The 26430-nt window shown below is 34.0% G+C and overlaps 4 long non-coding RNA genes across 4 annotated transcripts; all 4 read left to right on the forward strand.

Moving 5' to 3' along the window:
* Window positions 1-2604: 2604 nt before the first annotated feature.
* LOC118598923 lies at window positions 2605-5527 on the forward strand. The gene is made up of 4 exons (XR_004948154.1): window positions 2605-3632; window positions 3707-3783; window positions 3881-3931; window positions 4029-5527. It is a non-coding gene; the product is annotated as an uncharacterized LOC118598923 (long non-coding RNA).
* Window positions 5528-8761: 3234 nt separating this feature from the next.
* LOC112157551 lies at window positions 8762-9688 on the forward strand. Its single transcript, XR_002921167.2, has 4 exons — window positions 8762-8844; window positions 8925-8991; window positions 9101-9163; window positions 9240-9688. It is a non-coding gene; the product is annotated as an uncharacterized LOC112157551 (long non-coding RNA).
* Window positions 9689-13617: 3929 nt separating this feature from the next.
* LOC112156902 lies at window positions 13618-14248 on the forward strand. Its single transcript, XR_002921064.1, has 4 exons — window positions 13618-13700; window positions 13781-13847; window positions 13929-13991; window positions 14118-14248. It is a non-coding gene; the product is annotated as an uncharacterized LOC112156902 (long non-coding RNA).
* An 8578-nt stretch (window positions 14249-22826) lies between these two features.
* On the forward strand, window positions 22827-23635 carry LOC112156977. Its single transcript, XR_002921076.2, has 3 exons — window positions 22827-22867; window positions 23018-23080; window positions 23186-23635. It is a non-coding gene; the product is annotated as an uncharacterized LOC112156977 (long non-coding RNA).
* Window positions 23636-26430: the final 2795 nt, after the last annotated feature.

Consider the following 26430-nt stretch of genomic DNA (forward strand, 5'->3'; position numbering starts at 1 on the left):
TCTAATGAATGAAGATCAAGCTTTTCTCCAAAAGAGTCACTGTTTTAATGGATGTATGGTCAAATAAATATTATCAATGAAAACTATTGTATATGGAGTCTTTTTTTCTGAGAAAAAAAAATCAACATTGCAGTTGTATTTGACTGTTTCAAATTAGTACGTGAACCAATAGTATCATTTTTTTATGTTCCTGAACCATCTGTTCTAGTCTTAGTCTGTGTTTTTAAACCATCAGAAATTCATTCAACAGTCTTGCAGTTCTCTTAACCCACCTTAAGGGAGGTCATGAAAATGAAGCATACCATAGTTGTTCGTGTGATAAGTGTATGGTGAAGTATTTTAAGAATAATGTAAGTTACACGCATCAATGATGTAGGGGTACTGTCGTACAGCCCTCTTATGCCACACTTGAACTGTTTGTAGGGTGCGCGTATTGGCTCCTTACTGACTGCATGCAGATGCTGCACATATGGGGTGTGCTTGTGATACGCAAGATGAACGCATGAGATCCACACAGGCAGTTTAATTGTCTAAATTCCTCATTTCTAACAGTCAGGTGGCACAATGGGAATGTAAGGGCGCACAGGCAGTGTGAACTTATCACTTGAACAGCACTGACAGCCCCTTGAGCAGTACACAGTTAGGGGGTTGGAAAAAAAAAAAAAATTACAAGAGGCTGGCGTCTCACCTTCCTCATTCACACTTACTGGTCTGGTTTAGACAGTAAACTTGATATTCTATCATCAGAGAGTCTATGTTCAGTTCAACATTTATAGCCTTATGTGACTATTAACTCTTTTTTTTTTATTTCTTCTATTGGGTAAAGATTTTTTATTTTATCTCATCTGTTTTTAGCTGACAAAATACTGTTTTGCATTAGTTCAGGAATGTATTGACTGTCAAAAAAAATGTAAATAGAGAAATGCAAGTTTTTTTCAAAATTGTCCATTAGGCCATTTTTTTCATTGCAAATCCAAAATGCAGATAAAAATGACGATACAAATTCATATGCTAATTATAGACCAATTTCATTATTGCCACAGTTCTCCAAGATTCTCGAGAAACTATTTGTCTCTCACTTAGAAACATTTATTGATAAGCATGCAATAATCAATGAAGGCCAATATGGCCTCAGGCTTCTTAACTGGAAGAACTCAATACGTCACCATAGATCAATCTTCCAACCTCAGCATTACGTGTGGGGTCCCTCAGGGCTCTGTATTAGGACCTCATTATTTTGCTTATACATTAACGATATATTTAACATATCAAACTTATTGAAGCTTGTGTTTTATGCAGATGACGCACATATAGTAATGATAGTTATGATAAGCTAATTAGTAACATTAATGAAGAACTGCAAACTATAAAAAAAATGGCTTGATAGCAACAAATTATCATTAAACTTAATATAAACAAAAGTTATAATGTTTGGCAATTATGACGAAATGAACAAATAAGCATAACCGGAGTGCCAATAGAAGAAGTTCAGGAAAATACATTTTTAGGATTAATAATTGACTCAAAATTATCTTGGAAATCGCACATAAGACAATTAAAAATGAAAGTTTTAAAAAATCTCTCAATAATAAATAAATGTAAATATAATCTTGAAGTATGGGGAAATAATTACCAATCCTCAGTACACCCATTATAATCTTACAAAAACCAGCAGATCGGATTATTCATAAAGTAGGACACCTGGAGCACACTAACTAACTTTTCATACAGTCTAAATGACTAAAATAGCACAATTTTATAAATTATCAAACCCCACAAATAATGTATAAACCATATAATAGTGCATTACCATACAATCTTCAACAACTATTTCTACTGAGAGACAATTCTCATAAATTCAAACAACCTATCATACGCGCAAAAAGATTTATTATACACACAAAACAAGAATTCTGTGTGTCTGTGGAACAATCTGGGTTTGCAACAAAAACAATGCAGTAATACATACTTGTTTTTAAAAAGTTATAAATCTACAACATGGACAAAATACAAAAATGCCTGATGCATGTGTTGAATATATCAAAAGTTAGATAAAATAATGTGTTTAACGAAAGAAAAAATAAGTGTGTGAATGTGTTGTATAAATATTATGGTTATTATTCGATGTAAATTATACTTTCTATTGATAAAGAATATAGTAATGAACCTTAACTTATGATTATTGTTAAAAGTTCTCAGTAATGTGATTGCCTATTATAATGAATTGAGGGGCAGGCTTTAATAAGCAATGCTTCTGCCTTTCACCTTTCAAACATGAATATAAGACAAAGCATACCCAATGTCAACTGTGGTGATGCAGATGTGACTTTAACATATAACTATATGTATAAACTAACATGTTTAAAGAAACTAAAAAAAGAGCTTCACATAATGTGTTTATTGAATTGTTGGGTTTTTAAAGTATTTTTTGGCTTTTATGGTTTATCATTTTTATGTTTTTACCCTGCCTGTCTTTTAATCTATGCAGTCCCTCCTCAAATTTTAGCCAAAGAGTTTCTTTTACTTTATATTTTTGTCTATTTCATTGTTGTTGCTTTTACCTAATGTCTTATTACTTTTTTGTTGTTTAAACTCATGTTTTATTCTATGGAGTGACTCCTCAGGTTTTAGCCACAGTATTTCCTTTATATTCTATTTTTATTCCTGTTTTACTGTTGTATTTTTGTCTAATCTGTCTTATGACTTGTTATGTCTTAATTAATGTTTATATGTCTTTTTTGTTCAGCACCTTGTGTTCAACAGCAAGTTGTTGATAAGTGCTATATAAATAAAGTGATTGATTGATTGATTGATTGATATATCTCTTGTTTCTAATCTTAGCCATGAGTTGTTTTTGTACACCTCTCTATTACTTAAGGCTCTATAAATGCCTCAAGAATTAAAGCAATTCTCAGTAAAAACTAATGTAACTCTGTAGAGACTGTTGAAAATGTCATAAAAGCCAGACAACAATAGAGCCATGATCCCTTAAAAAATTACAAAAACAAAAAATCCTTAGGTGATCTACAGTAGAGGCAACTGGTGTATTTCATAGACCATTAAAATACAAACCTCCTGAACAAACTGAACATTTTAGCCTAAAGAAAAAAAAAACAACTTTATAGCATTAAAACTATGATCCATTATGACTATTTTGATTAAAAGACTTTCGCAGAAAAATAAACATTTTGACTTTAGCCTAAAAACAAAGCAAATTTAAAAAAAAAAATAAAGTGTGTGTAAAATCTGTTGTAATATCTAAGTGTTACAATTTCTTCAAGGTGTTGTCTTTTTCTTTCTTCATTCTTTAACTTTAAGCAACTTAATTTATAATCAGATTTATCATTCTGTAATGTTGAAATGAAAGACTCATTCTAATAGCAGGTATAAAACCAAGTGTTTGTATAAGATTTTCTTTTAATTCCAATCAAATGACTTTAATGGTGAATTTGTGAAATTAGGACATTTTAAAGATGTATCATTGTTTGTCTAATAGGTCCTGACATGACACTAGAAGATTTTGTAATGATGGCAGTTTTCCAACTGCTCTGCTCTGGTATATAAGAGAGGTCTAACAGCCAGTTCAGCACTGCAGAAACCTCCAGGATCTTCTCTGACCGTCTGTTGAAGCTGTGAGGACTTGACTATACACATTTTGATATTAGAAGTGTATTTCAGACCTAATTCGTATCGCTGTTTTCAACAGGTGTGAACAGTAAATCAACCATGCTGAAGGTAGCAATTGTGCTGGGATTTCTTCTGAGCCTCATTGTGGCTGAACCTGTAAGTTTCACTTATATATATATATATATTTGTTAGTTATTATAACAAAACAGAGGCTGGACCAAAGTAAATCATGAAATCTGTTGTATTTTCACAGATGGAGCATCAGCGGTTTGCCCGCTCCAGCTCTGGTTCCAACTCAAATGAGGTGAGTGTTTCCTCTGTCCTCTTCAGTTTGAGCTCATAAACATTCGTTCATGTGATTTTTTTTCTCTCTGTCTGTTAATGTCTCCGTCCTCATGAAGTCCTCCAACACTTCCATAAACAACGTGCTGCTCCAGCTTCTCCTTGCTCTCCTGCAACAAACAACTGCAGCTACGACTACGACTGCAGCAACTACAACTGCTACCACTGTAGCAGCTACAACCAAATAAATGGAGACATCTAGTGAATGAAGATCAAGCTTTTCTCCAAAAATCGCACCGTTTTAATGGATGTGTGGTCAAATAAATAACATCAGTGCAAAATATTGTGTATGACTTTGTTTAAAACCTCGTTCCTGGGAAAATAAATCTATTAAAATTTCAAATGAATCACTAGAATAATACTTACATGCTTCAAATATGAAAACACAAACCTGAAAATTACTTTAAATCGTGAAAACAAAAAATATTTGTAAAATAAGTGTTCCTTGAAAAATTTTTTAAAACTTGCATTTTTATAAATTATTTTAAAATTAAACGTTAGGCTTGGATTATTCATACTTCCTTTGACCAAACTTTTTTTTATTGTATTCAAGTTAAAAAAACAGTTTCACATGGAATATTATTTTTTCATATTAAGATATTAAGAACCATGACCAGCTTTTGAGTCATGTCTATACATAACAGAACTATTCTTATAAGCATGCACACTGTAAAGTGGGTGTTCCTGTAGGACTGGAGATGATCCAAAGCGATAGGAGTCATCTTGTGACCACATAAAAAAATAAAAATGACAGCTACTCCTGAAACATAACAAAAGCATTAACAAATCAATTTTGAAAACTTAAAACTGTTCATTTTTTTTCTTTACTGAAACAAAAATGGACCAAGAGAAATTGAAAAAAGACACATTTTATTCTTAGACATTGTGGAAAACAAAGAAATCAAGTTTCACTAAATCAAAATATGGGAGATTGAGAGCAAAAAAACAAAATCTTTTTGCAAAAAAGAAATTAAAGTCACGGATTTAACTAAACCTGCTTAAAAAAAAAAAAAAAAAAAAAAAATGAAATAAAACAAAAAAGTCCCCCAACAATTCAAGTCTGAGGGGCTCAGTGTGAAAGAGGACACATTTTAAGGGTTCACTTTGACCAAAGCTAAAACTGTTTTCACAGTGATGGCCACTTTAGGAACAAAAAAACATACTCAGTGTGATCCAAAAAGTTTGCTGAAAATCTTCTTTATGATTGAACTCCGCCCCATTTAACCCGTGAGTTTAATTAAGTTTTCAGAGAATATATTTTCATCATTCAGCTGTTTCTGTTTGTGTGGGTTGCATTCAGCATCTCCTTTTCAGGCAATTCCTTCTTTTGTTTCTTCCTTTAGTTTTGCTTTGTTTGACCTTTTGGATTTCTGGTCCACCAACCCAACTACCAACCACTTAAGGAGAACCTGTAAACCAGTTCCCCAAATCCAGACCAGTCGTTTAGCGCTCCAACATAATGGACAATACTCAGCTGAAAGGCTGTGATTAGCATTGGCACTCCCAAATAGTATTAAAACCCGTTGCAATAATTTTAGGGTATTAAAAAAAAAAAAAAGTATCATCACTTCAACTGAGCCAACCAAAAATCTTGCTCCTCATGCAGATTCTAAATATATCTACATTTTTTTTGTTTAAGAATACATACACACCGGCATCTGCAACAAACGGATAGTAAATGGATATATGTTTAGTTTTCCTTATATTTATTTCACAATGTCTGATCTTAAAAAGGCCGTACTGATTTCTTTTTTTTTTTTAACAACCCTCCTGGGGCGTGCACAGGAAGCGTATTAGTAAGTGGATGGCATGAAGATGCTCTCGTGATCAGTACAAAACAGGTCTGTGGTCAGCAGTCAAACCATTGTTTGTCTCTCCTTCTTTCAGGACATGATCAAACTCACACACCTCTTCAGGGGTTGGTGGTTACACAATGGTAATGTTGCGCAGTCCAACAGAAACATATCCCTTCTTTAGAGAGGAGATCAAGTAGAGCCTTAACTAACTGTGGGTTAAACGTTTTGTAAGATGCTGCACCACTGTTCAATGGTGCTTCTATTCAAGACAAACCTGTTTTTTATGTGAATACCTTTTGGTATTATTTTCACAGAATTTAAAATTTAGATACTTCTTGTAGGTTGGGCATTTTTCTGTTGATGAAAACAATAGGCCCTCTTTAAGGGATTAATATACATCTTTGACACAGTCAAAGTGGAGATGTTCCATGCACAGTAATGGCTTCTTGACCGAATTGATTTTAAAGAACCCTTAAAGGGTCAAATTGAGGTTATAGGTTAAAAAAAATAGTTATAAACCATAAGGCAAACCCAATAAAAAATAGCTTAAAACAATAAAATTTCATTTTTGCTTCTCAAGCCCAGGGGTGATGTGAGGTACAGGTCGTCCACAAAATTGGCAGTACTTAGGAATATGTTCCAGTTATAAATGAAAGACATTGTGAACTTGTTCAAAAAGCTTAGGCCACCAAAGGACTTCTTTATATTTTCTAAATTTAAGCTAGGGGTTCTGCTACTCTTTCAGGTGTTACCAAATCACAAAACCACTTGATTTCTAAACCTGAGATTATGCATTTGTATTTGTTTTTCAGTGTGTTAATACTTAATTATTTGGTTTATAAGAAAGAGGTCATTGTGATGTAAAAATCCAGCAGCTGTAATTTCAAAATCTAACATAATATTCTAGCATGCGTTCTATCCTGTACATCTCCTGTTTAGTGACATTAGGGACTGCTCCTTATATTATGAATTCAAACAGAATTCAGCAACAGCTTTGCCCTGTGAAGGTATAAGCAAAAAAGCCAACAAGGCGAAAATGTTCTTGCACTTTTTTTCTTTTTTTTCCATTAACTTCATGATAAAATGCAATTTTCATACATTGTGATCCTCAAAGCACTTGTTATACGAATTTTCATTTTTCTCGACTCTCCATTAATGCTGTTCAAGTGAAAGGCATGCACTTGTGCTAGAAATGAGGACATTATACAATCAGAGCATAGTTTGCGTGGCACCTTATATCACTTGCATACAACCCTTGCGTGCAGCATTGCGCACAGTCAGATACTAACAACTGGAGTGCTGTGTAAAGGACGCCGTGCAACAGCATCTCCTGTATGTCATGCGTGGGTGTAACTTACATTATGCTTCCAAATGTTTCACAATACACTTACAATGCACACCAATGACACGCTCCATTTTCATGGGTATCATAAATGCAAGACACACTTATGTGCTGTTTAAGATACGGCCGCTCTTCTCTACAACCCTTTACAGGCCCCATCAACCCAAAAACCTGCAGCACTCGTATGAGTGCATGTGACTACAACTTTAATTCTAATCCTTTTTCAGCTTGTTTTCAAGATTTTTAGGTGAACTAAAAATTCTATTTAAAGTGTATTGGTTTTCCTTCAAGTTAAGCATCTTTTAGCACAAGCCAAATTCAAAAACTAAAGATAAGAGGATAGATTCTTAATCAATCCTCACCTAATACGAGAACTTCCCATAATTAGTCATTGATTGAGGCAAAGAATAGCAAAGATAGCAATCTATGGCAGTGGCTGTTTAATGGTCTGTTAAGTCACGTATTCCTTTATAACTTCAAAGCAAAGACTTTGAAAACAATCATAAATTTAGGTTATGCTTATTGATGTTCAGAGCAATTTCTCCTTTAATTGTGGTAATTATTTTATTAGGTATAACTACTTCAAAGACATTAGAAGTCTCAGCAACAGCTTTCTAGAAATCATCACCTTGTCTCCCTGATACAATTCCAATCAAACTCATGATATTGACATTTCCTCTAAAAATGCTTCTATCTCTGGATAATGTTCCCCAGGCTTTTATTAAATCTTTGTTTAAGGCACGTTTCTCGATTCATTAATACTTAACACTTAAAGGTCAATATTTGACTAACCAGTAGCAGCAGCAAAGTCTGACTTAATATAGAAATATAAGACACGGATTTGCATTTCTGAAATTTTATTGTTAAATATAAAAAAAAACTATTGCAATGTTTTGCACAAAAGCTTAAGCATAAATTTATTAATATAAAAAAAGTTTATAACTTTTGACAAAGGTTCACATGACTTTCTTTCAAAATAAAACGCACCCTGTACCACAAAGGATCATCTCAGTGCAGCAAATGTAATAGTAGTTGAGTGATGTCAGCAGACATTAAAATAAATAAAATTATATACAGTTTATTTATTGTTAATGGAAATTATTTGTTTAAAATACTTAAAAGCAGAAATGTGGAAAAGAAATGGAACGTATAAGCATGTATATGGGTTAGTTAAAGTCAACTGTGTTACCACCTGAACAGAATCATCTATTCAAGTCTAAATGTTTCCTTTTGGATTTATGTACTGCAATTGACACAAAAAGTTTCTCATTATTTTATTAGAGAGACTAAAGCTTGTTGTTGATAATGGAGAAGGAGCAATAAATTTATCTTCATTAGTGATTCATGATATACTGCAGGACTCTCTGCTTGGTCCAGACTTTAAAAGTATTTTCACAACCTCATCAGATAATGTTAAACACTAAAGTTTCACCAGAAATAAAGGTAAATAAAAAAATTATTGGTCTCAGCACAGAGATAATCCATGTAATTATTAAATTATTATGTTGCAAACACCTTGAAGTTTCAAATAAATTCGTCATATTTACGCAAGAGTTTTAAAGGTTTAAGATGTGCTTAAATTTCTTATCAGCTTTTGTCTCATGACATTAGTCACTGTTCTTTCTGACATAAGATTTCTCAATATCTGCTCCTGTAAAGGTATAAAAGAGAAGGTCAGCGTTCAGAGCAGCATCACAACAACTCCAGATCTTCTTCTGAGACAGTAAAGACTTGACTGTAATAGAATTTGCACTTGTTTTCCAGTATTTTCTGTGATGAGTCTAATTTTAACATAAAAATTTGATATTTGTTTCCAGGAGTGAAATCATGCTGAAGTTAGCGCTTGTGCTTGGATGTCTCCTGAGCCTCACTCTGGCTCAACCTGTAAGTCTGATTGTGTCTAGTAAATAAAGGTCTAGGGACCTAAAATCAGATTATGTGAAACAGGAGAAACACCTCAAGCTTCAAACCACTTTTTTTTTTTTATTAACAGATGGAGCATCAGAGAGTGGCTCGTTCCAGCTCAGACTCCAACTCTGGATCTAACTCGAATGAGGTAAGTGAGTTTCTTCTTATCCAGACATGTTGCTAATTTTTCTAAGTAAATGTTTTTCTTTCTTTTTTTTTTTAAGGCAACCACCACCACTGCTACAACAACTACAGCTGCAGGAACTACACTATCAGTGAATCAGCTGATTGCTCAACTGCTGGCACTACTAGGATAAAATTAAGTCTGCCATGGAGCCAGAATTCAACTAGTGCTTAAAAAAAGCATTTTGTTAAGAACATCAAATCTGGCTTCTGTTGTTATTGGCTTGTCTTTGAGCAATAAAAATAAAATTCATCATGAATCTTTAATGTGTTGTTGTTGTTGCTTTGAAACTTATAAAAACATTCAGTCTTTCAACATATAATCATGAAACTAAGAGAAACAAATTCATTATTTTAAAGGATTTACAAAGCAAACTGGTAGAATTACTTTCAGTAGAGAAAACAACAGGTAAAAAAATGCTACTTAATAAAATTGAAAGTCATTTAAGGAAAAAAATGGAGGATTACCTTAGAATTAAAAAAAAAAAAATTGTTAAACAGAATAATTTCACAAAACAAAATAACAAATCCAATCTCACCTGCAATGAAGATCCTCTTAAAAATGACTGAAATTAAATTAGCACGAAACATGTTAAACCAAGCTGTGTTTTCTAACATAACATGTATTTTAATGTCAGGAAGTGATGGTATAAGACTCAAAAGGCATGAGATCAGGTTTGGTGTCAGACACAGAAACATGTAATAAATAAACATAAAAAGCATGAACTAAAGGTTCTGCACCTGTAACTGTCATGTTATTAAATGCAGAGATTTGTTCATTACAGAACAGGATAGACATCAGCAAACTTAGATCATTTCTGCAGATGGAACGTCAGAGATTGAGTCGTTCCAGCTCCAATTCCGACTGTGCAATTTGCCCAGAAAACAATATCAGTTTCTGCAACAAAATCAAGTAAAGTCCTTTACGTTGTGTTGAACTCAATGTTTTTTTTCCTTAATGCAGCCACTACTCCTGCAAAAACTACATCAACAACCAGTCACCAACTACTTCAGCTCATTGAGCTACTTCTCAGTACTGTAAATTAAATTCCAGACATGGAGCCATAGACCTATATGTGGTGGCAAACCAACCTGCAAATGCGGTTAATGTTTTTATTTTTTTATTATTATTATTTTGATGGCTAATTTCATTTCATTAGGCTTGTCTATTATCAATCTGTGAGTTTTTTTTTTTTTTTTTGCTAATGAAACTGTCCAAATTGAGCAAAAATAAAGCTGAGTCCAGAGCAAAAATTAACAAGTATTGGAACTTTTAATAGATTTTCATTGACCTGCTTATTCAATCTGTTTCAGTTTTTAAGAAAATAATGACACCATCTCATGCATTTGACGCTTATATTTTATTTGGGTCAAAGTGACCCACTTTCCATTATGAAACCCAAACACAATATAAAGGTTAAACACTTGTACATTTTCTTATGGCTGCATGTACAGATCCTTTCCAAAAATGATAAAATCGTGGAAAATGATATTCATTTCTCTAATTCCATTCAAAAAATGTAAGCTTTCATAGAATATTGATTTAGGACCCACTGTTTACTTGATTCCAGGTGTTTATTTTGACATAAATTGGGGTTCCAGGTCATAAAACACACAAAAACTTTGGAGAAATCTACCAACATTTTACAGGACATCAATATTCAAAACTGAGCTTGACTAACTAATCATCTACTAAACTCAAAACACCTGCACACATTCCCCAGATGTTAAAAAATGGTTTATTTAAGTTCTGTTTTCATGTATTTTACCCCAATTTGTGTAAAAAAAATGAAGATGTACTTGAATTATATTTTAAAATTTAATTATTTATAAAATACAAATTAAAAACATTTTATTTTGAGAAAACTATAGTGGACACTTGAAATGGAAAACCAGTTATAGTACAAAGCTAATCTGATAGTTATGTCAGTATAGAGATGATTGAATAGTGTAGCATGCTACGATGCCTGCTGACGTGTTTCACTTTTCAAAGGATGATAAATTAAAGAAAAACTGCGAGTCCACTATAATCAGGAATACATTCCAAGACTCAGACCTCCCAAGGCCATAAAATACCTCTGTGAAGATTTTATCGAGACATTTGAGAATCTGGCCTCTCTTCGATGCTAAGAGGCCCAAATGTGGCCTTGAGCCCAAAAGGTCTGTTTCTCTTAAACCGTTCTGAGGCATTACTTTGCTCATCCACCGACTTTCTCACACATTCATACACACACACACATGCACTACATTGATTTTCTTTGTTTATTTTGTATATATTTTTATGCTTATCTCTTAATAAATATCAAAAAGGCAGTCGTTGTCCATCTTGTTCTTTCTTTGTGATACGGTCCCTTCAGATGAGAATTTACTTCCTGAAGTGTTGAGATTGATTTTGAAGATTACTCTTTAATCAATTTTTTAAAGCTAAAATTGATAAACTTTCATCACTGAGTAATTTTCCTTCCTTACGGAAGGTGGTGCTCCTTTACGAGACAAAGTCAAATTCTTTATTGAATTCAACCCTTTCACGCTACAATAGTAATTATAGAGTATTAAAGTAATTTAAAAGTGGCAACAAAGCTTTTGACCTTGTGGATCATTATCTGCTTCTCGACAAACTTCATGCTATAGGTTTTGATACCAATGCAATCTTGTGGTTTAATTCTTATCTTCACAGTAGATTTCAGTATGTTGTCTCTCATGGTGCTCAGTCAGATAAATGGGTCATTGAAAAAGGTGTGCCTCAAGGGTCCACTTTTGGCCCTCTTTTGTTTTGTATCTTTGTTAATGATCTTTCAAAAGTCATCTCACATTGCTCGATAAACATTTATGCTGATGATACTGTTGTCTACAATTCTCTGATCTCTCTCTAGTAAGAAATAATTTACAGCTTGATTTTAATTTGGTTCAAAACTGGCTTCTTGATAATCAATTAATTTTAAACAAGAAAAAATCATGTTGTATACTTTTTGGTACACACCAGAAATGACTGCATTCCCATGATCTTCAAATACAGTTTAGTGATGGGTCCATGATGTTGAGAGTTGACTCTATCAAATATCTTGGAATCTGGTTGGACCCGGAACTAAACTTTAAACCTCACATTGACTACATCATCAAAAGAACGTATACCACTTTAGGTCCTCTTTTTCGGTCATCTAACTGCTTTACGTTGGAAGTCAAAAAAAGAATAATTACTCAATTAGTTTTACCTATTATTGACTACGCTGATACAATTTATCAAAATACACATGGTTCATACCTTAAACCACTTAATGTTCTCTTCAACTCTCTTTGTAGGTTTATTCTTAATTGTCCATATCGGACTCACCATTGTATTCTTTTTGAAAAACTTAATTGGTTACAGCCATCTAAGAGGCGTGAGTTTCACTGGATTCAACTAATTTATAAATGTATTTATTTTTATTGCCCCCAGTATCTCCATCAATTCCTAGTTCCAAGTGTTTCTTCATATTCACTTAGAAGTACTCACTGTCCCACTTTTTCTGTCCGAAGAATCTACAAAGAAGTTGGACGTAGAGCATTTCAGTACAAAGCCCCTTCTGATTGGAATAGGTCGCCTACATCCTTAAAATCTTTGACTTTGTTTAGACTGTTCAAGTCATCTTTGTTTACATATCTTAAAACTCCATGTATATGCTTCTAGTTCTGTCTTTTGTGTCGTAACTAATGTTACTCTACTATATGATGGTAACTTAAGCTAATGTGAATTATGTACCATATGATGGTAACCTATGTTAGTGTATGTATATACCATATAACAAGTATTTTTTTTTACTGTTGTAATTATAACATACTAGGGATGCCACGATGTATATATATATATATATATATATATATATATATCATCCCTAGTGTGTAACTCTCTTTAATACTGATGTTTTGTTGTTGTTTGGCAGGAGGGGAGAGGAGAGGGAAGGAGCTTGTCTGTTTGTTCGTGTCTGTGTGTTGTCAGTTGTTATCTGTATGTATTCTACTCTGTTTCTGTGTAATCTATGTATAATGTTTTGTTATTTGTTTTGGACCCCCTCGAAAAAGAGATGGTACATCTCAAGGGGCATTCCACTAATAAATACTAAATACTAAGTTCCAGAAAATGACCTGATTTTTTTAATGCATATTAAAACATTTTTAACGGTAATCCATTTCAGCAGTGTGAACGCTGAAGTTGCAACACACATTACGTTCATTCAGATACCATTTAGTGATGGCACAGACATGAGCTAAGATATTTGTTAAATAAATATGCTTATAATACCAAATGAATTACTTATAAATCCACCATTTCTACACAAGAGTTTTAAAGGTTTAAGATGTGCTTAAATTTTTTATCAGCTTTTGTCTCATGACATTAGTCACTGTTCTTTCTGACATAAGATTTCTCAATATCTGCTCCTGTAAAGGTATAAAAGAGAAGGTCAGCGTTCAGAGCAGCATCACAACAACTCCAGATCTTCTTCTGAGACAGTAAAGACTTGACTGTAATAGAATTTGCACTTGTTTTCCAGTATTTTCTGTGATGAGTCTAATTTTAACATAAAGACTTGATATTTGTTTCCAGGAGTGAAATCATGCTGAAGTTAGCGCTTGTGCTTGGATGTCTCCTGAGCCTCACTCTGGCTCAACCCGTAAGTCTGATTGTGTCTAATCAGATTATGTGAAACAGGAGAAACACCTCAAGCTTCAAACCACTTTTTTTTTATTAACAGATGGAGCATCAGAGAGTGGCTCGTTCCAGCTCAGACTCCAACTCTGGATCTAACTCGAATGAAGTAAGTGAGTTTCTTCTTATTCAGACATGTTGCTAATTTCCATCCATCCATCTTCTTGACCGCTTTGTCCCTTTCGGGGTATGTTGCTAATTTTTTTAAGTAAATGTTATTCTTTCTTTTTTTAAGGCAACCACCACCACTGCTACAACAACTACAGCTGCAGGAACTACACTATCAGTGAACCAGCTGATTGCTCAACTGGTGGCACTACTAGGATAAAATTAAGTCTGCCATGGAGCCAGAATTCAACTAGTGCTAAAAAAAAAGCATTTTGTTAAGAACATCAAACCTGGCTTCTGTTGTTATTGGCTTGTCTTTAAGCAATAAAAATGAAATTCATCATGAATCTTTAATGTGTTGTTGTTGTTGCTTTGAAACTTATAAAAACGTTCAGTCTTTCAATATATAACTATGAAACTAAGAGAAACAAATTCATTATTTTAAAGGATTTACAAAGCAAACTGGTAGAATTACTTTCAGTAGCGAAAACAACAGGTAAAAAATGCTACTTAATAAAATTGAAAGTCATTTAAGGAAAAAAATGGATGATTACCTTAGAATTTAAAAAAAATATTGTTAAACAGAATAATTTCACAAAACAAAATAACAAAACCAATCTCACCAGCAATGAAGATCCTCTTAAAACTGGCTGAAATTAAATTAGCACGAAACATGTTAAACCAAGCTGTGTTTTCTAACAAAACATGTATTTTTAATGTCAGGAAGTGATGGTATAAGACTCAAAATGAATGATATCAGGTTTGGTGTCAGACACAGAAACATGTAATAAATAAACATAAAAAGCATGAACTAAAGGTTCTAGCTCCACCTGTAACTGCCATGTTATTAAATGCAGAGATTTGTTCATTACAGAACAGGATAGACATCAGCAAACTTAGATCATTTCTGCAGATGGAACGTCAGAGATTGAGTCGTTCCAGCTCCAATTCCGACTGTGCAATTTGCCCAGAAAACAATATCAGTTTCTGCAACAAAATCAAGTAAAGTCCTTTACGTTGTGTTGAACTCAATGTTTTTTTTCCTTAATGCAGCCACTACTCCTGCAAAAACTACATCAACAACCAGTCACCAACTACTTCAGCTCATTGAGCTACTTCTCAGTACTGTAAATTAAATTCCAGACATGGAGCCATAGACCTATATGTGGTGGCAAACCAACCTGCAAATGCGGTTAATGTTTTTATTTTTTTATTATTATTATTTTGATGGCTAATTTCATTTCATTAGGCTTGTCTATTATCAATCTGTGTTTTTTTTTTTTTTTTTTTGCTAATGAAACTGTCCAAATTGAGCAAAAATAAAGCTGAGTCCAGAGCAAAAATTAACAAGTATTGGAACTTTTAATAGATTTTCATTGACCTGCTTATTCAATCTGTTTCAGTTTTTAAGAATAGAATGAAACCATCTCATGCATTTGACGCTTATATTTTATTCGGGTCAAAGTGACCCGCTTTCCATTATGAAACCCAAACACAATATAAGGGTTAAACACTTGTACATTTTCTTATGGCTGCATGTACAGATCCTTTCCAAAAATGATAAAATCGTGGAAAATGATATTCATTTCTCTAATTCCATTCAAAAAATGTAAGTTTTCATAGAATATTGATTTAGGACCCACTGTTTACTTGATTCCAGGTGTTTATTTTGACATAAATTGGGGTTCCAGGTCATAAAACACACAAAAACCGATTTTGAGAACGCTTTGGAGAAATCTACCAACATTTTACAGGACATCAAAACTGAGCTTCACCAACTAATCATCTACTAAACTCAAAACACCTGCACACATGCCCCAGATGTTAAAAAAATTGTTTAATTAAGTTCTGTTTTCATGTATTTTACCCCAATTTGTGTAAAAAAAATGAAGATGTACTTGAATTACCTTTTTAATTATATTATAAAATTTAATTATTTATAAAATACAAATAAAAACATTTTATTTTGAGAAAACTATAGTGGACACTTGAAAAGGAAAACCAGTTACATTACAAAGCTAATCTGATAGTTATGTAAGTATAGAGATGATTGAATAGTAATTATAGAGTATTAAAGTAATTTAAAAGTGGCAACACCTTTACTTATAACTGAATCACACAGCCTTAGTCACTGTTCTTTCTGGCATACAGCTTCTCAAAAATAGTTTCTCAACAACTCTACTCTTACAAATGTAGAAACAAGAAGATCAGCATTCAGAACGGCATCACAAAAACATTTCTGAACTTTACTCAAGTTGCAAAGACTTGTTATCATGTTTATTCTTGGTTTCAGGATAAGCTATGTGATGATCCACTCATGAAATATTATTTACTGGATTTAGGTAGTTTAAGGCAATTATTAGCCAATTCAGTTGAGTTCTACCCCATCCAAGCATATTTGTCTATAAATACAATATGAATACCTGCTTTTGTATTTAAAAACATTTTTTTACTCTTTTTAAAGGCTTCTTATTGGATAATATATTAATGGTAGGAATTGCCTTTGAAAAACTGACAACTTTGCAATGACATTCTGGATACCCCAAACTGTAGACTGATTATCAACTCTGAAGTCCTTAACTTGAGTTGCTACATATTTCATTTATGCTTCATTCAACTGTGTTTAAATACAATTTCCTGATAGTGTAACCCAAAGTGAGCAGCTAAAAAAAAAAAGAGTTCAGTTAGGTTGGAAATACTTATGTTATGCAGTGATACAAGTTCCAGAAAATGACCTGATTTTTTTTTTATGCATATTGAAACATTTTTAACGGTAATCCATTTCAGCAGTGTGAACGCTGAAGTTTCAACACACATTACGTTCATTCAGATACCATTTAGTGATGGCACAGACATCAGCTGAGTTATTTGTTGAATAATTATGCTTATAATATCAAATGAATTACTTATAAATCCACCATTTCTACACAAGAGTTTTAAAGGTTTAAGATGTGCTTAAATTTCTTATCAGCTTTTGTCTCATGACATTAGTCACTGTTCTTTCTGACATGTGATTTCTCAATATCTGCTCCTGTAAAGGTATAAAAGAGAAGGTCAGCGTTCAGAGCAGCATCACAACAACTCCAGATCTTCTTCTGAGACAGTAAAGACTTGACTGTAATGTTTGTTCCTTCTTAGTTTCAATATTCCCTGTGATGATGCTGCAGTGAGGATTTAGTAATCTAATTGTTGATGTTATATTCTGATATTTGTTTCCAGGAGTGAAATCATGCTGAAGTTAGCGCTTGTGCTTGGATGTCTCCTGAGCCTCACTCTGGCTCAACCTGTAAGTCTGATTGTGTCTAGTAAATAAATGTCTAGGGACCTAAAGTCAGATTATGTGAAACAGGAAAAACACCTCAAGCTTCAAACCACTTTTTTTTTATTAACAGATGGAGCATCAGAGAGTGGCTCGTTCCAGCTCAGACTCCAACTCTGGATCTAACTCGAATGAGGTAAGTGAGATTCTTCTTATTCAGACATGTTGCTAATTTTTTTAAGTAAATGTTTTTCTTTCTTTTTTTTTAAGGCAACCACCACCACTGCTACAACAACTACAGCTGCAGGAACTACACTATCAGTGGATCAGCTGATTGCTCAACTGCTAGCACTACTAGGATAAAATTAAGTCTGCCATGGAGCCAGAATTCAACTAGTGCTTAAAAAAAGCATTTTGTTAAGAACATCAAATCTGGCCTCTGTTGTTATTGGCTTGTCTTTGAACAATAAAAATGAAATTCATCATGACTCTTATATTTGTTGTTGTTGCTTTAAGGCTTATTATAAAAGATTTGCAGTTTTTCAACACTATTAGATTAAGAGAAAAAAAAATTATTTTGAGGAGTATAAAACACCAATTGGTAAAATTCAGTGTATTACTTTACAAGTTAGAAACACTAGATAAAATAATAGGTAAAAGATTTATTAGAAAATGGGGATAAATAACCAATTCATTCACTTGTTAAATACTATAACTTCACAAAGCAAAATAATAAAACAGGTCTGTAGAGAAATGAAGGTCCTCTTAGAAATTACTGAAAATTAATTCACCATGCAACATGTTACACCAAGCTGTGTTTTCTAACATAACATGCATCTCTAATGTCAGGACTGGTACAGGACTCAAAATGCATGCAATCAGGTCTGCCGTCAGACACATAAACGTGTAGTAAATGAACTTGACAAAACCATGAACTAAAGGAGACACCTACATCCTCTGAACTCAATGAAGTCAACTGTGGATAATTGATAAACTAAATCTGGTGTGTCTGTGAATGAGAAATGGACAAAAAAAGACTTCTCCAAATCCTTATTAGCAAGCACAGTGGTCAGATGCTTTTTGTGGTTGATGACCAAATTTCTGCACATTTCAGGAGGAATTTTGGTCCACTCCTCCCTATAAACGATTAAGACTTGGTGGCTGTTGCTTTGCAAAAGGATTGAGGTCCAGAGACTGGTCGAGCCAGTCCATAACCTCCAGCTTCTTCTTCAGCCACTCCTTGGTTAACTTGGCCGTATTTGTTCTGGGTTATTACCCTGCTGCAAGACCCATCCACCATTAAGTTTAAGTCACCTGATGGAAGGGGGGAAGTTCTCAGTCAGGACTACAAGGTATATGGCTGTCGACACGGTGAAGTGCCCCTGTGCAGAAGAACACCCCCACTGCATAATGTTTCCACCTCCATGCTTGATATTTTATCCAACTACAATGGGTTGACTTGATGCCAAAGAGATCGATTGTGGTCTCATCTGACCACACCAGCTTCTCCCGATCGCTCTCTAAATCATGGATGTTCATTTGCAGACTTAAGGTCTTAAGGTGGGCCTGCAGGTGGGTCTGAAGCAGGAGTGCTTTGTGAGAACTGTGGGAAAAAACAAATCAAAAAACAGTATTATCAATTCTTATCTAGGTGACTGTGGTCACAGCAGCTTTTACATCATCATATATAACTCTTGCCATGAATTAAGGTTTATTTCTCACTGTTCTCGTGATCATGGAAACCCTACCAGATGAGCTCTTGTTTGGTGCCCCATACCTAGGTCCACTGATACTCATGGACCAGTTGTGACCTGAACCCCCAACTTCTTGATGATGGTTCTACAGTCCGGTCTTGTTCAGATCTACAATCATCTCTCTTGAATCCACTAAAGCTCTTTAGTCTTTACCATCTTTGAGAGTTTGGAGTCTGATTGGCTGGTTCTGTGGACAGGTGTCTTTACTACCGGTGATTAGTTCAAATGGGGGTCTTCAGTCCAGGTGACCCGTTGAATAGGACAGACCAACTGGTCTGTGTGGACCGGAACTCACAATGGTTATTATGGGATCAAATACTTATTTCCCTCAATGAAACGTAAATACATTTACACAAATTTAATAAAGTCGCTTTTTTGATTTTCCATCTCTCACTGTTCAGAGGAGCCTACTATTGAGATGACAGATGGTTATTTCCTTTAAAGTGGGCATGTCAGTGCTGGAGCACTTCTTAATTTAAGAAACAGCTGTGTAGTAAACCCAGCTTATTGTTGAGCCATGTTCAGGAAAGAGTTGTGTAAAAAATGGAGTGAGCTAACAAAGCTTCAGAATTGGGTTATTTATTTATTTTTTGCTTTAGTAATAATAATACATTTTATTTGTTGGGCGCATTTCAAGGAACTCAAGGTCGCCTTACATCAAAAAACACAGATTTATGCCATAGTACACCATGATGACAAGGCAGGCACGTAGGACAACCAGGTGGAGGGATGAGGAAGATCTATTATTATTATCAGTATGTATCAGTCTCCTTCTAAACATATTTATAACGTATTTGATTTTCCTTAGCCTTTTCAAAACCCTCACTTTGTATTGTGGATTAACGTGATAATCATTATGATTAATCAAGAAATTTAAGTAATTTGTCATAAATGCTAATTTAATATAATAAATATGACAGTTTTAGGGAGTTTTAGTGAATGTGTTCAGCTACAAATGTTACAGAGACCAAATGGGTCTGTAATAAAAGGAAACTGTTGATTAAATGTAATATTTCTGGAAAAAATTATAGAACTTTTAAAGTAGATCAAAAAGCTTAAAACTATGTTTTTTGGGACATTATACTTCAACATCTGCAACTTGTTAATAAGGGAAGAGCTGAGTTATTAGTGGTTGAAAATAATCTATTGTTCATAAAAAATAAGATCTTTTTTGTTGGTGCAACAGTTCCTTAAAGCTTCTGTCCACAGTCATTAGTCACTCCTCTTTCTAGGAAAAGATTTCTTAAAGATTGAAGTTTCTCAACACATCTGATCCCCAGTAGGTATAAAAGAGACGGGGAACATTCAGAAAAGCATCACAAGAACTTCCCTGATCTTTCTTCTTCTGAAGCTCCAAAGACTTGACAGTAACTAGATTTGAATCTTTTTGCGTGATGTTGCATTTATTTGACCTGATGATAAAGATTTTACTTTTGTTTCCAGGAGTGAAACCATGCTGAAGTTAGCTCTTGTGCTTGGATGCCTTTTGAGCCTCACTCTGGCTCAACCTGTAAGTCTTTTTGCTTCAAAAACAAAATCTTAGAAGGAAATCTTGTGATAAAAACAAATGATTTTTCTTGACATTAGACACATTAGCATACTTTTTTCTTTGTGTTTCTACAGATGGAACATCAGAGATTTGCTCGTTCCAAACACAGGCACGGCTCTCACGGCTCTCACGGCTCAGGGTCGAACTCACATGAGGTGAGTGTTTTCTGTTAGAAAACTTTATTTTTCAACTATAAGTTCTGTGATAATCTGCTTTTTGACTTTTGTGTATTTTTTTTTCAAGTCAACCACCACCTCTGCAACGACTACTGTTGCAGGAGCAACAACTACTGTCGCCGGTGCAACAACTACTGTTGACGGAGCAACAACTACACCATCACTGAACCAGCTGATTCTACTCCTCCAGCAACTTCTTAACGGATAATAAACTCTGACATCCACCTTAAGATCTGCAAGTGATGGAAAAACAATGGATTGTTGATTTCATAGATGTCTTGAAAATCTCACAACTACAATAAATGTTAAACAGCACACAGAATTGTCTCTGTTCTTCTGTTTTACGTTAATGGGTCATTTTACCTTTGAGTATTTTTTGAAACATTTTTAATGGCTTTTCTGAAACATTTACTAAAATGGTCAAAGAGCATCTAAGAAATGTGCAAAATCCGCATCCATCTTTTGAATTCAGTGCTTATAATTAAAATACTACAGATATAGGCTTATTCTAATATAAAATAGGGTTTTACACGTAATATTCTGCCTTATAAAACACTTTTAACAAAATTGCAGGTAATTATCACTTGGTCACTGGTGTGAGAGAAGGATGTTTTGGATCAATTAAATCCTAACATCAGTGTTTTGCTAGTGTTTGTCAGAAGAAACATCGTTCCTCAAATTTATCATGCTGACATTCTCACACATTTGATTAAGATAATCAAGAACCTGTACAAAAACCTACATTTTTATTGTAATAAGAGCCCACTTTTTTTTTATTTTTGACATAAAATATGAAGAAAAGTGTGCCCTAAAAACATGGTTAAAAAAAGCTATGCAATAAATAGCTGAAGAAAATTAATATAAAAAATCTTGAAACATCAGATGCATAAAATGTTTTCCAGTGGAGTGTAAAAAGCCTTTACAATTGTGTTTCCCCACCAGTCACTACTTGTTGACAAAATAGAGTACACAATCACCTGACACAGCTAAATAAGAGAGCTGGGACCAAGTCATTTCTTTGCAAGTCTAAAGTCTTTGTCCTCAAGTTTGAATCGAGTCACAAGTCAAGACTAGCAAATCTCACGTCGAGTCACAAGTCCTCTTATCTTACTACAATACTCTTTTATTCAAGGACAAATGCTTTGCTTGGTCTTTTTGTCGCAGTCAGGCAAGCATGTTGGAACCCAAATGCTGGGAACAACTGTAAGCAAAGACAAAGCAAGTCACCAGGATTTATTTATAAAAAGAACATAACTAGAGGAACATGAACACAGCAAACTGGATATCACATAGAAGAGCTAATACTGAGGGCTCAGGGAGAGTTCCTTAATTGCTGTGTGGCTGATGAACAAAGTGCAGGCAGCTGTGACTGCTCCACAGGAAATTGGGCGGGGTCACATCCAGCCTGGACAGAAACCCTTGAAAAAAATCAAAAACATGAGCAACAAAAGTTATGTATGTAACTATGGTTCTATAAAGCCCAGATGGCCCTCAGGTTCATTGCATTCTCGCGAGGAGTGTTGGGACGGCGCTCCTGGTGTCACGTGACTTTATAGCCTCATGTGGGTCACAGGTGACTTTGTTATCAATAAATTCTCGAACTACCCATGTGTAAGGAGGATCATCCAGTGCTTCAAGCACCACCTCTGGCGGTCAGGAGGGATCAAATAGAACACAACAAGCAAATCATAGCATGTTTTCTTCTCTGCTTTGCTCAACCAAACCCTTATTACCCCATCCAATAAACTCTGTAGAAACCTAATAACCCCAGTCTTTAAAACCAAGTACATTTTCCGGGGTGGCATAAAAAACAAATTAAGATGTGTCTGAAAGACTAAAGATGGGAATCTCTGGTACTGTGTATTATTAAACTATATAATAATAACAATTACATTAAAAAAGGATAATGATTTAATTCTCCATCAATTTAAAATGCTTTAATTAAGTCAAAAATCCTTACAATCATGTGTAGCTTCTGTCCACATACATTAGTCACTTCCTTTTCAAGGAAAAGATTTCCCAATAAATGAAGTGTCTCAACATCGCTGCTTCTGCAAGGGTATAAAAGAGAAGGTGAGCATTCAGAGCAGCATCACAGGAACGTTCTTGATCTTCTGCTGAAGCTGCAAAGACTCATCAGTAAATATGTTTTTTTATGTGGTTTAGATGTTTAGAAACATACATTTGTTACAGGATAAACACCAAGTCTCTTTTACTGTTTACAAAACAACATTTACTTTGAGTAAAGACGATGCGCCAATCACTCATCTCATTTTCTTTTTTTTACAGAAGGAGCATCATCATCCTCATCATTCCAAACATGGATCCCACTCTGGGTCTAGCTCACATGAGGTTAGTATTTACCAATATGGAAAAATAACAACAGTTTACTGTGACACATCGTGTTGTAGGTTCTTCAGATTTATGTTTGACTTCACTGATCTTTTTTTCTTTAAGGAAACCACCTCTGCAACAACTACCACCACTGGAGGTGCAACGTCTACTACTGCTGCATCTGCAACTACTGCTGCTGCATCTGCAACTACTGCTGCTGCATCTGCAACTACTACTGTTGCATCTGCAACAACCACACCATCACCAACTACCACTTCTCCTTCAGCAACTTCTTAACGGAGCAAAAAAATGACATGGAGTGAGAGATCAAGGAGTGATAGAAAATAAACATTTAATGAGTTTATGACATCTCACCTGATCTGTATGGTTCAATATTCATGAAGAAATATTCAAATAAATGTTTTTCTTGCAAACATGTTTCCCTGAATTAATGGAGTCTTTAAAAACTAACAATATTGTTGATACACTGAATAAAAATGTCTCACTTTTTCAGATATCTGCAGGTCCGAGCTTCGTCATAAAATGTCTTATCAAGCTAAACCTTCCTTCCCCATCTCCTCTTGAAGACAGTTTGCATCTCCAATCTATCTCTAGAGGTCAAATCTCTCGCACATATAACTTGCTTAATCATATCAAAATACCTCTTTAGATTGGCTAAAAAATGTATAGGAAAAACACCTAAACTTACAGATTCCAGACAATAACTGGGATGGGAGTATTCATTGTATCCACTCAACATCTGTTTGTATACATTGTCTAATAAAATTTTACATTTTTATGGTGCTTGTTTAACAAAAGATAAACTGGCAAGGATATACAGAACTTCTGATGATAGATGTCCGAGATGTAGTCAGACAGTTGAGTCTGATGTTCTGGTCTTGCACAGCTCTGGGTAGGTTTTGGGGATCTGTATTTGATGCTATCCCACACATATATGCAGCAGAACTATAGACCCTAACCCATACACAATAGAATTTGGAGTTCTTTCAAATAAGCAAGGCTTGTCTTCATGTCAAACCAATGCTGTAGTCTTTCTATCTCTGAAAGCCCAAAGACTGATAGTGCGGAAATGGAAGGATGCTCGGCCTCCATTTATTCAATCAGTGAGAGAAGTTATGTTTTGTCTGAAAATTGAGTACTTGTGGAACAGTTTACAGGGCTCCATACATAACTACTATAAAACATGGAAGTCTTTAATCTCTTATGTTGAGGATTGACCTTTTGCATAAATGTAAAGGTATAATTACTGTTGATTACTTATAATTAATGCTACTGTGACTTTGAATGCTGAAGCGCTACGTGTCAGTTATGTGTAGGTGTAAGTGTATTTTTATTTTTTTTTGTCTGTTATTGTGTGTTTTATATTTTTTAAAGTCAGCGCTCTGTCTCCCCTCTGGTCGGGAGGAGTCTCCATATAATCCATTATGTAACATATATAACTTTTTTTAACGAACGTTTTTTTTAATATATATATAGAGAGAGAGATTATTTGCAGTAAGTAAAGGTTTTAAAACAGATGCATTGATTTTTATCTTTCTAAATCAAGAGCTTTAAATAAATTCATTTTTCTCCCTGTTGAACTTTTGAGCAATTTGGCCATGTTGAAACGGTTTTCTTAATTTTCATATAAGGACTGTTTTAATGTGCAATAATCAAGTAGTTTTTTCTGCAAAACTGCATCTAACAGTAAAACAATAATGATAATAATAATGCTTTAAAGCACACTTATTTCTAAAGTTTAACCAATCCATGACTTAAAATGCTGTTTAATAAAAAATGTTTACACAGAAACATGCAAAACCAAGAGTTTAACAAGTATGTCTTTATGTTAGTTAAATAATTAACCTTTATCATTATTTGTATTTTATTTGTTTCTCTTCATTTGCTTTTTCTTAACTCTACTTTGTCATCATCTTTTTGTTTTTGTTATGCATCCAAAAGGATAAACCTCTTAAAAACGAGATGTCGAATCTCAAGGAGCTAATACACCGACGGATCATTAAATGTGTAAATTAAATAAAACCAGAAAAGGAAATAAAACCAACAGGAACAGAAACTCCCCAAGTATTTTTTTTAACTAACGCTGAACAAACTATAGGCACAACGTCCCTTCAAGGAAAGGCTTATAAAGACTCGAGCTGTCTGCATGTGAACAGCATCTTCAGCAAAAACCAACAACCTCCTGATGCAGACACTTTGACTGAAGGACACACTAACATGACAAGCAGTAGTAACAGGAATAGAAAATTAAAAAATATTAAATTAAAACTAAAATTAAAACAAATATACTGCCATAGAAATAAAAATGGCATACAATGTTTAGTTAAAAAGCATTGAAAATAACTTTATTTGAAAGGTATATATATATATACATATAATTTAGATGGAAGTGTTTTAGATTGTCTTAATTAATTCAGAAATCCTTGTAAACCAGTTCATCCTCTGTCAACACTCTTTACTCATTCCTTTTTCTATGTTTCAAAATGAATGGCTTTTAACTGTGGCAGGAAATCCTATAATCCTGTAAGGCTTTTGTCTTTAATCACAAGCTATAGCCTTTCTAAGAAAATATGTTCAAGTAAATGCAGTTTCTCAACAATTTTCTCCAGCAAAGGTTGAGAATAGGAGGTCAACATCACAAAGCATTGCAAGATAATCTTCTTCTGATTCTGCTAAGAATTGACTTTAACTGCATTTCATTATTTTCTAAGGTAGTGATGCTGCTGCAATGATGTCTTGATTTCTGCAACAACTGCTGCTGAAGGAGCAACGACCACTCCATCACTGAGACGGCTACTTCTGCCCATCCAGCAACTTCTTCATGGAATAGGATAAAGCCTGATATTGAACCAAAAAAAAAAAAAAAAAAACGTGTTTTTGCTATTTCTAATTTAATTCAATAATTTGTCACTCACAGTGGATATTTTTTTCATACTGATGTCTTTGGGAAATTTCCTCCCCAAAAAAAGTTATTAAAAATTATTTATTTATTCTTACACAAGAAGCACTGATACCTTACTCAAACTGTCAGCTATATACTACACTTTATAACTAGAAAAAAAATATCCCTTATTTAAGAAGAAAACCAAATGAGAAATATTAACTGTCCATGTTTTGTGCTACATAATTGTCACTTTTGCTTATATATATTATTTGCAATAAATTAATCCAAACAACCAAGTGAATTGACGAGAGCACTCCTACACTTATGAAATCAACAGGAAACGTCATCTAATATTTGTATTTAGTTGTAAGAAAGTTTGACAAAAGTTCCCGAAAAGACAAATTAATCTTCATTGGATTGAAGTGACCAATCACCCATTTTGTGACCCTTGTAAAAACAGATT

The sequence above is a fragment of the Oryzias melastigma genome, linkage group LG1 (assembly GCF_002922805.2).
Source record: "Oryzias melastigma strain HK-1 linkage group LG1, ASM292280v2, whole genome shotgun sequence".
In the NCBI taxonomy this organism is placed as follows: Eukaryota; Metazoa; Chordata; class Actinopteri; order Beloniformes; family Adrianichthyidae; genus Oryzias; species Oryzias melastigma.